Genomic DNA, 13460 nt, shown 5'->3' with positions numbered 1-13460 from the left:
AGCTAGTGTTTAAAGTTTGCTTTGTCTTTGTCTTCACTTTCTTTTTCTTTGTCTTTGCCTTCATACTTTTTACTCGTTTTCTAAATTTTTATTTTAGTCTAGTCAAATTAGGGTCCAACCTGGACGAAATTTGGATAAAAGTGAATTTGGTATCATTCGAAGCGTAATTTTATCTACTTTAACATATCCAAAATCCACCAAAATCCATATTGGGCAAAAAAAGTTATGATTATTTAAGCTCACTTCACTTTTATTCAAATTTATTAAAAATACAAAAAAAACCCGTCGTGTCTACAGTCAATAAGTTGTAATAACTTATATTAAAGTTGCTTAGTCTTTTTGAATATTGTTCAGATATAGCCTAATGTGTAAAAATTTAAAAAAATGAAATGTGCTTCAGAGATCTTTTAAATGCTGATGTCAGCAGTCTTTTTACAATATTTTTATATAGGCTAATACTTATAGTATATTAAAACACCTTTACTTAAAAGTTTATTAGATATATTGTTGATATTGAGACTGAAATAAAAAAAAATTTGTTTATTAGTATAACTATTAAAAAAAACAAGCATTTTTGAAATATTTTCTTTAATAATAAATATATTTTTAACTACTTTTGAATAATTTTTCATTTAAGGTTTAAATGTTAGTGCTTTTTACACTCGACTAATATAATTAGAAAAAATAGCAAAAGTCAAACATTTTTTCAAAAATGTTTCCATCTCCATCTTCACTACTTTCATATTCATTTTCGCTGTCATCGATATTGACGTTATTTTTTGGTGCATTTGTGCACTCCAAACCTTGGCACTGTCCGCAGGCTGCACTCTCGCGGAAAGTGTGGACATAAAATTCGACACTAAGTGTAGAGGTCATAATTTGCACAATTTTGTGGAGATATTGTTTCATAAAAAGCTAGTCGAGTGTAAATTCTTTAAAAACTGAAACATTGCACATTAATGTGGAGTAAAATAATGCGCAAGAAACGCGTGATATAATTTAAGCCGCCATTTCAACCATTTATAGAGTAACAAAAGTAATAGTTACTTTCAAAAAATGACATGACATGTCATGCAATTTATTCCATGAGTCGACATTGGCATTGTTTTCTACATGGTGTTTTAGCATTAGTGCCGCAGTTACATCTTATGATATTAAGAATGTGAATTGGTGCAGGATCCTGAATAAAAAAATACTTAAGTTGAAAAGCTAATTAAAACTATTTTTGGGAGCTGGTTTAAACTTAGATTGTTTATTGAAAAATGAGTATTTTCAAGAAATCCGTTTTGAAAGTAAAATCGGCATTTGTGGTTTATTTTGCTGCTCCAGTATACATACCTTGTCCGTCTTTGTAGGTACTAAAACGTCATTTTCCCTTCTCCATCCCCACTTTGTTTCATCCATATTGACTCCCAACCATTGCTGAATTTGTAAATACACTCGAAACGAATGGTACTTGATCGCGCTTTCAGTTTGTGGTAGTCGTTCTGGCTGAATTCCTTTTTTGGAAGTTGCCACCATTCTCATATATTTTTGTTTCCTAAGTTGTGCTAGCGAGACTTGTTTATTTTTTTCACCTATAGTAATAGTTGAGCTAAATTAAACCTCTGCAAAACAATATGGACGTATAATTATGAAATAAACAATATTTTAAATCAATAAAAAAAATATGATCATTGTCTTGCATACCATACATATTCAAAACCACTTGTATTTCAACATTAGCTACCTGATCTTGTGTTGCAAAGGGATCTTGGAATACTGTGTATAAAGATTGAGCAAACTCACTAATCGATTCAATAAACTTCTACAGCTATCTTTCCTTGACCAAAAAGCACAGAGGTAGTATCACATCCACTTCATGCATGGATAAACAACAAACATTTTTTCACGTTATATGATAAACTTAATGTAACATTCTTTATGCTGATTGTTTCCTTTTTTTTTTTTCATACTTTTTTTAGCTTTGCGGCGCAAAAAAATCTCACACATGGTTTGATCCCACATGTGAACCAACGTAACAAGAATGTCTGTATCATCAGCTATGATAGTCACACATTTTCAATTTTGTACAAGCTTAATTCCTTTTGTAGCAATGATTCTGTCAGCGTCTCCTTCGCATTCCGCTACTATATGACCTTTTTCTCTTAGCTTTATTCCCAATGCTTTGATCAAAGCAGTTTTGTTATTGCTGTTTGATAGAAATTCAAATTTTTTGCAGTTCACTTGGTTTTTTGGTTGGAATACAATGTTGATAGACTTTCTTGCTCTCCTTTGATGTTCTTGATCTCTGATGGATGATTTGTAACTATCAAAAACAATTAAAGTATGATTACCATACTTTTTTGTAATATATGTACAATATTGTTCAATAATATCTGAATATGTAGCTGAGAGACTGCAAAAAACTCGACGCAGCAAAGCTCCGCCGTCAAGAATATAGGTTGTGTCATTATTCACTGTTAAAATTGTTGAATCCTTAATGAGTTTCTACCAAACGCTGCTTTGTTTGGTTTTGTCATTAATCCATCTTTGTAGAGAGATGTGGGCTCCGGTGTTAATTCATATTTGAAGCAGTCAGTTAAATCTTCAACCTTCTCAATTAGCATGATTAGTCTTTGGAACAAAATATTAGGATCTACGTGGACTGCATCGCCATTAACTTTAACAGATGGCATCAACTTGGCAAGTGTCTTGACCTGCTTTGAACGCTTGATAACTGCTTAATTACTACAATATTATTAAGATGGTTTTGAATCTCTAAACCCACATTTTCTGCTTGATTACAATTGATGTCATCTTCTTTATCAGCACATAGGCCAGTAAATATACATTGAAGTCCTGAGTCTTGAAATTCAAATGGGTTAAACAGCTCGAGCAGCTCCTTTAATGCTAAAAAATCTTTAGTTTCTCTTTTTCACCGAGACTCACCAGATTCACAATGTTGCTGACTGCTCTCAAAACAATTCTTTGTCAATGTTGACATGGAACCATGGATTGTTTCGCATTCGTGCAAGGTACTGACCCAAAGATTCCTCCTAGCCTCTGGTATACCCCTTCCTCTGGTTTAGCCTCCATTGATTTTTATTGATTTCATCATGCACTCTTCAATTACTAAATCAGGCCGAAGACCAGCCCAATATCAATCTGTGCGTCTAATACAATGGTAACCTGATTTACAGTACTGCTCATAAAGCCAAGGATGCTTCAAATTAAGTGAGTGCATGGATTGTAGATATAACCGAGCACTTTTGGCATAGTTTATATGCCCTGTTGTGGCAAATAAATTAAGCATCAGCCTGATGGCTTCCAGATATTTGTGCCAGTTCCCAGTTCTCTCTGCTCTGATGAACATTTTGATAATGCTTATGTATTCAAGATACTGCAACCATCGTTTTGCTGTTCTGGATGAATGGGAAAGCTTTATTTTTAAATTTTCAATAAGATTTGTAAATCTTATAACTACACTGCTATTGTTTATCTCTTCCAAATGTTTCCTTGGACCAGATCCTGATACATATTTTTTAGAGAACTATCAGCTTCATCTTTGGGGCTTTGTTTAAAAAGCAGACTCATTAAGCAGACTCAACTACGAAGTGAGCTCTTAGTGCTCTAGCTACTGCTTTACCAGTAATTATATGCGTGACAGAGTTGCTTGCATAAATAAGTTCGAGTAATCTATTCAGTCCTATTTATAGATAATGTCAGCATTTTATGTAATTAATTTATACATTTTTATAATTTGTAAACTTTAAACTATATTTTTACAAAATATTATATGAACCGCGTCATTTTTCGCTGAATTATCACAACTTATTGACAGCAAGTCGTACGGGTTTAGTTCATCTTTTAAAAAAAATCTACAAAGTGAGGTCAACAATAATATTTATAACTTTTTTTGCCCAATACGAATTTTGGTGGATTTTGGATATATTAAAGTATATAAAATTACGCTTCGAATGATACCAAATTCATTTATAGCCAAATTTTTTCCGGGTTAGCCTTTTTTTAAACTTATTTTGACTAGACTATTTTCCAATAACATTTTTATAATGCTCATACTTCCGAACTGATATTAGTTACTCAATTATATACGTATCGTGAGGAAGGAGAACTAAATTTAAAAAAACGATTGGAAAAGACATACACAAGATGACTCGTCCTCTCTTCATATAAATAATTGATAAACGAAAAGAATAAAAGCTAAATACAACTGGGAAAAGACGTAAACGTGAAGACTCATCAACCTGCCACATAAACAAATGATGAATAGGTATCGCAACCAAAAAACAACTAAAAACTATAAAAGCTTAAAAAAAGTTTGACGGATGAGTAAGGAGGGATTAATGGGAGAAAGAAGACGGAGTTTTAAAGAGAAAGTTTTAAAATAGTTTTTAGGGAAGGTTTTTAAACAGAGGGAATTTATGTGATTGAAGAAGTACTTTGATGAACAAGCAGTTTTATAAGTGAATAAAAGAGAAAAAGAAGAAGAAATATTAAAGAAGAATAACCAGAAGTTTCAAATAAAGAAAAGATATTTGAACACTTCAAGAACTGTTAGAGAATATTATTTGTATTATACTTAATGAATAAAAGAGTGCTGACTATTACTCACCAATAGAACGTTTATTAAGTTGTAATGCGTAATAGAATATACTGAGGACAGCTAATACAACCTTAAACCTTTAACGATTAAACCTTGTCCATCCCTAACTAAACTATCCCCAAACCTTACCCTTTCCTAACCAAGTAATCCACATACCCTCAACCTCGATTCCAACCTCCATACACCCTTCTACATAAACGTTGATTCAATTCTTCCTAAATCCCTTATCATCATTACTAGAGACAAATACTAACAAACTTAAATGGATATTAAAAACGCCGCCCTCAAAGAATAAAGTACCTTTAGAGGCAGACTAGGCCGGCGGGACTTCAGAAATATCAAAAAATTTTCTAAATGTAATAATAAAATAAAATCTATTAAAAAAACCTCACTCGCATAACAAAACAATAAATTTGCTCTCATTTTTTTATAGATGTCGTATAAGCATGACCATTTATATGTAAAAATACGTTTAAAAAAAGGAACAAAGTAGGAACGTGAAACGAGTTCCTTTTTTGAACAAGGAAGGAGGAATTAGAACGAGTTCTAATTTTTCGAAATGAGAGGGGAACGGAACGAGATCCTCTTAAAATGGAACTTTCCAAACACTGATTTTGATATATGTTTATTTATTTAACTACTTAAAATGTAATATATTCTAAGTATAAAATTATTCAATACATAAAGTCGCTTTTTTTAAGAACCATTTTTCTGCGTACAGAAAAAATATTTTATTGGATTTAGGGAGTATCTTTGTCTTTTGAAGATTTCTCACTGGAATGCAAAACATTCTAAATTGCACATGGTCCAATCAGCAAGTTTAGGTGAAGATCGCTCCTTACTCCGCACTGCATATTATGTAACAGCTTTTTTAAGTTTTTACAACCAAATTTTGATTTCAAATATTTAACTCAGTTGAAAAGAAAATTTGGAAGAAGAATATTTGCGAGATAGTTTGCTATTCACTGTTCCAAAAAAAGGCTTCCCACCCAAACCATCTGACCCAGAGAAACCCTCTTGAGGGATGATAGTATATACCTAGAGGATCAAAAAAGTACTTAACTCAAAATCACTGATTGGCGTCCGAGAGAGAAAATTGCATTTTAAATTTACGCCTAAAATTTGAAGGATCTATGAAAGGAATTTATTAATTTTTATTATTCAAATATATATTTTCTAACATAAACTCATCAAACAATCACAAAAGATTGAAAAGGTGATAAAATTCTAAAAATAAGATTAGAAAATACTATTTTTCTTTCTTTGACAAGCTTAAAAACTGATCACAATTCTGAATTTAATTCTAAGTTTTCATTCTTCGCATGTGCTTGCTGTTAAGATCACCCAGACAATTGGTCAAGTGCTCTGCATATTGAGGATGGTCAGGAAAACGTTTGAATCTTTGCCTATGGAGCTTAAACTCATGATGTAGTGCCTCTGTCCCTTGTTCACTGAAGATGCCTAGTGAGCATTTCCTTCTGTTGATGAAATGTTGAATGTGGTGAAAGACTGTGTGAACTTTTGGTGTTGCAGATGGCCCATTGAGAGCAATGTAGGATTCCTTGAAACTTTGGATTTTTTCAGAATAGTCTGTGTCAAGTTCATTGCCAAAGCATCACTCTACAACAGCATTGAATTTTCGCATAGTGTCAACGTAGCCAAAAACTTGAATTGCAGACTCTCTTTCAGCTAGCTGTTGAAGTAAGTCAATGTTTTTCAGGATCTTTCTGCATTCTGGTCCACCCAACTGACCACCATGGTACGGCTTAATTTGAATGTGTAGTCCAGAAAGCCACTTGCCAACATTAGTCCAAGAGCCTTAGAGTGACTAAAGCAGATTTTTCACAACTCCTAATAGCAGATGGAGCTCCATTAGAGGGATAAGGTAAATAAGGAGAGAATCATCAGGAAGACTGATAATTGGAGAATGAATAGTGTTGGTAAAACTTTTTGCTTTTTTGCTATCACTCCCAGAGGCAATAAAAGCTTCAATATTTTTCTTGACAGATTTAAAGGTTCGAGGAGTTCCACAGCTTGCAAGATTCTTTGCATCAATGTCAGACCATGTACAAGGGTGTGAACTAGCTTGTCACTGAATCCCACAAATAATGTTTGCAAGTTTCATGTCACAAGACAAGAAGAAACTTATTTGGTACACTTGGACGAGTTCTAAGATTGTTTTCACATTCTCATAGGTTTCTGGAAGTTCCTCAGAAACAGAAAGTAAAAGCTGGCTTTTGACACTGGAATCTTTTGAAGTTTGATGAGTCAGAAGTCTTCTAGTGACATATTGTGGGGCTTGTTGCAAATCAATAACACCCAAACTGACTTTGAGAAAATCTCCTCCCTCATATATACCCACTTTCACAAGGTGGTTTTGAGAAATGTTTCTTTTGAGTCGAGTTTTTTCTAGAAGAGACTTTGCACTAATGCAATTTGCAACTACTTTTGGTTCTGCTGATTTGCTTTCTGATGAAAACAGAACCTCAGTGTGAATAAATTCAGATGCAAGTTGTCGCCCAAAAGACTGAAAGTTAGTTGCAAAATTTTTTCTTACAATGCGGGTCTGTGACACATTGTTCAAGGTTGAAACCAGTTTCTGCACTCCAGAGTAGAAAGACCAGTGTTCATTTGCACTTTTGCTAAATTTTTAACATCAAGGACTACTTTTTCTGGAAAGAGGCATTTTGATCGTGATGAACCTGCAAATAAATTACAAACTGTTGTCAAGATTCTCAACTAGTATACAAACTAATTACATTTCTTAATCACATTATAGACATTATTTACCTTATAGGACTGGAAATGGACTGCTTCCTTGTGCTTGTTTGAGACGAATTGTTCCATATGGAGATGCTTCAGATGAAGAAATGACTGACACTGCAACTGTTTCAGCAGCAAGTCTGTCCTTTGATGTGACTTCAACCAAGTTCTTTTGTAGAGTACTCTTTGTACATACATGAGCAAAACCACGGCCAATGACTGAAAAGCATTTTCCACATCTTTTCTCTATAGCATTTGTAACTTTTGAGCTTTTTTAACCTCGGCTGGTCCTGGGTTGGATGAGTTTTTAAGAAAAGTAGGCTTAGTTTTTCCAGATAGTCTTGCAGTTGAGCAAATCTTGCAATCACAGGTTGAAGTTCTGGTCAGTGTTTTTAGACTGATTGAATTAAAGTTTTGAAATTCTGGCAAAGTGACCTTCTGACCTTCATCACATCTTCTAAGTAATGATCTACAGGCCTCATATACACCAAGAGGGACTCTTGGGTCTTGAAAATCAATCTGTTTCTGTAAAATAACCTGTGATTTGTGTTTCATATTGTCAGTCAGTGCTCTAGAAGCCTTTTTGAAACAAAGAAAGCAGATACATTTTCAGTTTTCTTTATGAGTCTTTGCCCTATTGGGCGTTTTGTCATGAATAAGTATGTTTTTTGTTTTAAATAAACACAAATCTAAAAAACACAAATGTAAACAAACATATATGTCTTTTCCCAGAATTTTACGCGACTTTTAAGTTTGTGTCGCGCTACAAAACTCCGAACGCTTTGTTCGCTTAACTCCAGAAAAAAATTTAAAAAGATTTTTCGTTTTTTTTTTGTTGACAGTGAATTTAATTAGATTGTTTTTTATGTATGTAGAGTTACTTTGACTTAATACAGAAATTTTTTTTAATACAACTGATTTTATTTTCTCTGAACCTTTTCATTTATAGCATAAACTTTAAATGCAATTTTCTCTCTCGGACGCCAATCAGTGATTTTGAGTTTAACATTATTTTGATCCTCTAGTTACATACTATCATCCCTCAAGAGGCTTTCTATGGGTCAGAAGGTTTGGGTGGGAAGCCTTTTTTTGGAACAGTGTATATTCTTGTTTGGAACAGTGTATATTCAGTGTATACAGAATATATTCTTAATGATTTCCTTTCATGTGCAAACAAAAAAACATTAAGCATCAACAGAAAACAAATTCATTTCATTTTATTGTTTTAAAAAAGGAAATACTCCCAAATCCTTAATCATTTGGGTATATTGCTCCTTTTATATACAAACAAAAAAAAGGCAATAGATAACTAATTAATTTCTTTTTTTTTTTTTTTTTTTTTTGTGTTTTTTTTTGGTTTTTTTTGTTTTGTTTTGTTTTAAAAAGGAGATAATGCCAAATCATTAAACAATATTTGGATATTTTGCTCTGGTACACAACAAACGTTAAGTTGCCAGTTTTAAATGCAACTGATAAACTTACAGAACAACTGTTCAAGCTTTTGCTTTTAAGTATAAATATAAAGCTGATTTGTTTTTATAATTATTACAACCAGTTATTTCGCAACGGTTGATGTATATGTTCCAGCCAAAGTTTGTGTCAGGGATTGCTATAGCTAAAATTACAATATATATGACTTTTCATCATTTCACTTTATTTCTACACACATTTTAGCACTTGCGCAATGAAATCAATAGATTTTTTATTGAAGTAACGTCAATTTTCACGTACTTAGGTCTACTTTAATAAATTGTAAACCGTTAAACTGCTCAACTTTCTGATTTCACTCTTAAACTTCTCTCTGACTTGATGTAGTACGATTCACTTCTCTCAGTAGTGTTCCTCCCATTGCCGAATAAACATTTTAGTTTATTTCTCAGTGCATATCTGACTTTAGGAGATAAAAGTATGTATATTAACGCATCAGTCCATAAGGAAACGGGGTAAACTATCCACGCATACCAAAATATTTTCTCGTTTTGAGTAAAGTTGCTGTCGATAGAATTAATCGCATATATTATATCAGGTATGGCAACCAATACACCATACGCTGCTAAAATAATTAAAGCAGTTACTAACCCTTTAAATATACCTCTGTTATGTTGATTGGATCGTACATTTGCCCTTTGTTTTTTAAACAATATCAAAGCGTAAGCGTACACGTAGCTGGAAAAGATTAGTATAATTGAATCAAAAACAGCATAAATCACAATGACATAGTTTACGTGGTAAACTTCAAACAAACTTCCACTCAGTACCAAGAAAATCCACAAAATGATCGTTGCAATTAATAATTTCTTTTTTGAACAGTAGAGGAAGTACTTAATGTTGAGTTTTATATGCAGGTACCTGTCAAGTATCAGCCAAAATGTTGCGCAATAATATCCGAGGTTAACAATATATATGCAGATTTTTAGAACCATCCTATAATTTGAATAAGTTACTTCAAATAAGTCAAGCGTCTCGTCAATTGAAAGGAATATGCTCAAACTCAAGTCAATCCAGCAGAGGTTGATGAGTATATATCGCTGAGCTAAGTCTATTCCCGCACTCTTCCAGGTAATCAACAAGAACAATCCAATGCCATTCAAAATAATTCCAATAGTACAACACGCCAAGTATGCGATGGAATAGTTATCAATCATACTAAAACAGATATATATATATATATATATATATATATATATATATATATATATATATATATATATATATATATATATATATATATATATATATATACATACACGCACCACAAACATACACACACACATGCACCCTAATGTTTATAACGACCTATATTAATGTTTAAATCATATTTATATTATAATTATAGGCCAATGGTTTAATTATTATCGCTAATACATCTTCTTTTCTGTAATTTATAAAAGGAAAAAACTGCGCAAACCTGTTGCATGTTCACAACGTTTCTTTAATAATGCTCTTAGACGAATGCATTTATACACGCGTAAGGTTTTTGAGGCGGGTTTCAACTTTGCCTGTTTAATAAGAAAAAAAACTTTTTCTTTTTTGTATTGCGGGACGTTTGACTGCATACCGCAGAAAATACATTTTTAACGAGTCTACTCGTTTGAATTGAATGGATATTTTTATAGAATAAAGAAATAATATTAGTAAAAAAGTAAGTAATATTAAGGAGAGAAATAAGTGCTAATGTTGAAATATTAACAGAAATGAAAATATAAAATATATTAAATTTAATAATAAAATATATTACTTTTTTTTTTATTATTATTATATGTTTCTAGAATAAAAAGTCTTTTTAGTAAATTTATTTGTGCTTTAGCAAAAATTTAAAATTCGTTCTGTTAAAAAAAGAGTTTATTTAAAAATCGACTTCAAAATCCTTGTAACTAAAATTTAATTTTACTAAATAAAATAGGCAACTGGGTAGAAAAACCAAGAAAATGGTTATCGGGAAAAGAGTAAACACGTAGCTGCTCTCGCTCAAGATGAGCGCCTATAGATGAGCGCATTTATAGATGGGCATTAAGATGAGCGCGGCTAAACTAATAGTTAAGACAAATATACGGCATTTAAGCATAAACTTTTTTAAAAATTGGCTTTACGTACAACCTCCACTATGAAAAAAAGTTTAAAAACAAAATACAAAATTGGTCGAGTTTTATTCATGAAAAAATACCCCGAATCTGCTTCTGACCATGAAACAACTCAAGTTTATTTAATAATCTTTTTTTTTTTTTTTGAACATTTAGTTTCTAAAAAGATTTGTCTTCATTTTATTTTTGATAAATTTAGCATGAGTTTTTTAATTTTTTAATTACCAAAATTATTTCACTTTTCCCCAAAATTAAGGGAAAAGTTAACGGGGTTTTTTTTTTTTTTTTTTTTTTACATGAGAAATTTTTAATCAACCTTTTTTTTTTGAATTTTTAAAACTTTTTTTCTAAATTTTTTATCGGCACTAATAGGGGTGCCTGAAAATGGTGCTAATTAGGCATTAATTTGCACCAAAGTAACGTTTTGTGATGAGATAGAGCAAAAAACAAGTAACTTTGAAAGTTCTGCCACACAAACATCAAAATCGAATTTCATCGGCTAATCAATCAAAGATTGAGCATATTATGTTTAATAATGCTGATGATGATTGTTGTAAATAAGTTTACCATCATATTTGTTCACTTTTTAACGAGAAGAGGCAAGTAGTGCAACTCTAGTTTGTTTGTTAGGCCGACACTCGTAAAACAAATACAATGGTTGTTGAAAAAAGAAAAATTTAAGTGTTTTTTTTTGTCAATGACACACCATTTATGTAACTTTGTATAAGAAAAAAGTTACAAATAACACGCGAAACTTCAAAAAACACGCGAAAATTCTCAAAAAACACGCGAAGATTCTCAAAAAACGCGCGAAATTAATAAGAGGGGCAGGTTCACTTACAAATATTTTATAGATATCTTAAGGGTTATTTTTGTAGCCTAATATATCTATTTTTAGATTATGTTTTGTTTTAATGCAAAAGATGATGGAAATGGTCAGCCCTACCCATTTAAATACATGATGTTTATATTTGGGAGGTAGGGGGGGCTTATATATGTTTTTTCCTATGTATTTTAAATAAAAAATATTTTTAAATTTGTATTTATTTTTTAAAGAAAAATTATTTTAAAGTTTTCAACCAAGGTTTTTTTTCTGTTGTATGAATTTTACTCGATGATCTGCAACAACTAATTTTCAAAGTTTCAATGAAGTCTTGACCATATTTAATAGCGCGTTCTGCACTATCATTTACAACTAGAAGACCGTGACATAATTTTTAAATCTAATGTAACTCGAAAATTTTTCTTAGTTCATTTTATTAAAACATATAATTTATTTAAATGATTTGAAATAAATATAATGTTGCACTTTTAAAATGTTCTTACTGGTGGTAAAACAAGTGGACCAAAGACTGAGTTATTTGATAGGCTGAAGGGTAATTGGAAATTGATTCTTGAAAAGAAGATAAATTATGATAGCCTAAAGAGATTTGACTCAGAAAAAAAAAATTATATTTTTTTTGGAAAAGCAGGTTGGTTTAATTGTCCTATTTAGATTAATAAGTTTAATTATAATTTTTAATAATAAAGTTTTTTGAAATTTAGGCTTCTGAATCATTAACATTCGATCAAAGTTGCCTAGAAAATGATACATTTCCTAGAAATGACTGCCAGTATTTTATACAATTAGCAGTTCTTTGGTTAGGTGGCAATGTAACAAAGTTTCAATTTAGATTTCCAATGGCTTCGCATCATGCCAGGTTTATGGCACAGGGAGTTTATTATTTAACATATGATCTTATTCAGCCACAATTCAGTAACTTATGTCCTAACATGATATGATTGCAAGAGGGAGAGCTGATTTATGAAACTGCAGCACTATTTTATGTTCCATGGTTTATTAAAGCTCCTAACACTGCCATAGCACCTTCTTTAGATCTAAAAGCTATTAATGAAATGATACAATATTCTGAATTCAGTTTTAAACCAGCAGAAGCCGTACTGAAATCACTTAAAAAGCACAATTGGTATTTAAATGAAAGATTTGTGGTTATGTGTCTTGCTGATAAATATTTACCTGTAGATCAGCTACAAAAATTAGCTCTTAAATTAGCTCAAATAGCGAAACCCACCAGTTATAAGATGGGGAAACTGAATTCCGAAATTTTTACTGACAATGAAAAAATTTTTTAAAATATCTGCGTAGTGTAAACTGGAGTAAGTGTAAACGAAAAAAATATGGTTAGTGACTGTTTTTTTTTCGTTTTGCATTTTTTTGATCCTAAAGTAAAGTCTTTGAATAAAGTGTGGCACCGTGTTTTAGAGAATTTTATGCTCTATCTAAAGATGAAAAGAAATTTAAAATCAAAATACAGCTTGGTTGAGTTTTTTTGCATGAAAAAATACTCCGAATCTGCTTCTGACCATGAAACAACTCAAATTTAATTAACTAATTTTTTTTTTTTTTTGAACATTTAGTTTCTAAAAAGTTTTTGTTTTCATTATATTTTTGATAAATTTAGCATGAGTTTTTTAGTATTTTAATTATCAAAATTACTTCACTTTTCCCC

At 31.5% G+C, this 13460-nt stretch overlaps 3 pseudogenes; 1 reads left to right on the top strand and 2 right to left on the bottom strand.

The window, feature by feature from the left end:
* Positions 1–675: 675 nt before the first annotated feature.
* LOC149894711 (uncharacterized) lies at positions 676–1527 on the bottom strand (annotated as a pseudogene).
* A 366-nt stretch (positions 1528–1893) lies between these two features.
* On the bottom strand, positions 1894–4787 carry LOC149894710 (uncharacterized; annotated as a pseudogene).
* Positions 4788–12235: 7448 nt separating this feature from the next.
* On the top strand, positions 12236–13083 carry LOC149894709 (uncharacterized; annotated as a pseudogene).
* The last annotated feature ends 377 nt before the right edge of the window (positions 13084–13460 follow it).

The sequence above is a fragment of the Hydra viridissima genome, unplaced genomic scaffold (assembly GCF_058129835.1).
Source record: "Hydra viridissima isolate aposymbiotic clone 2 unplaced genomic scaffold, HvirCarnegie_v1 scaffold_1, whole genome shotgun sequence".
NCBI classification, from domain to species: Eukaryota; Metazoa; Cnidaria; class Hydrozoa; order Anthoathecata; family Hydridae; genus Hydra; species Hydra viridissima.
The sequence above is the reverse complement of the archived record's forward strand: the minus strand, read 5'-3'. Positions and strand labels throughout refer to the sequence as shown.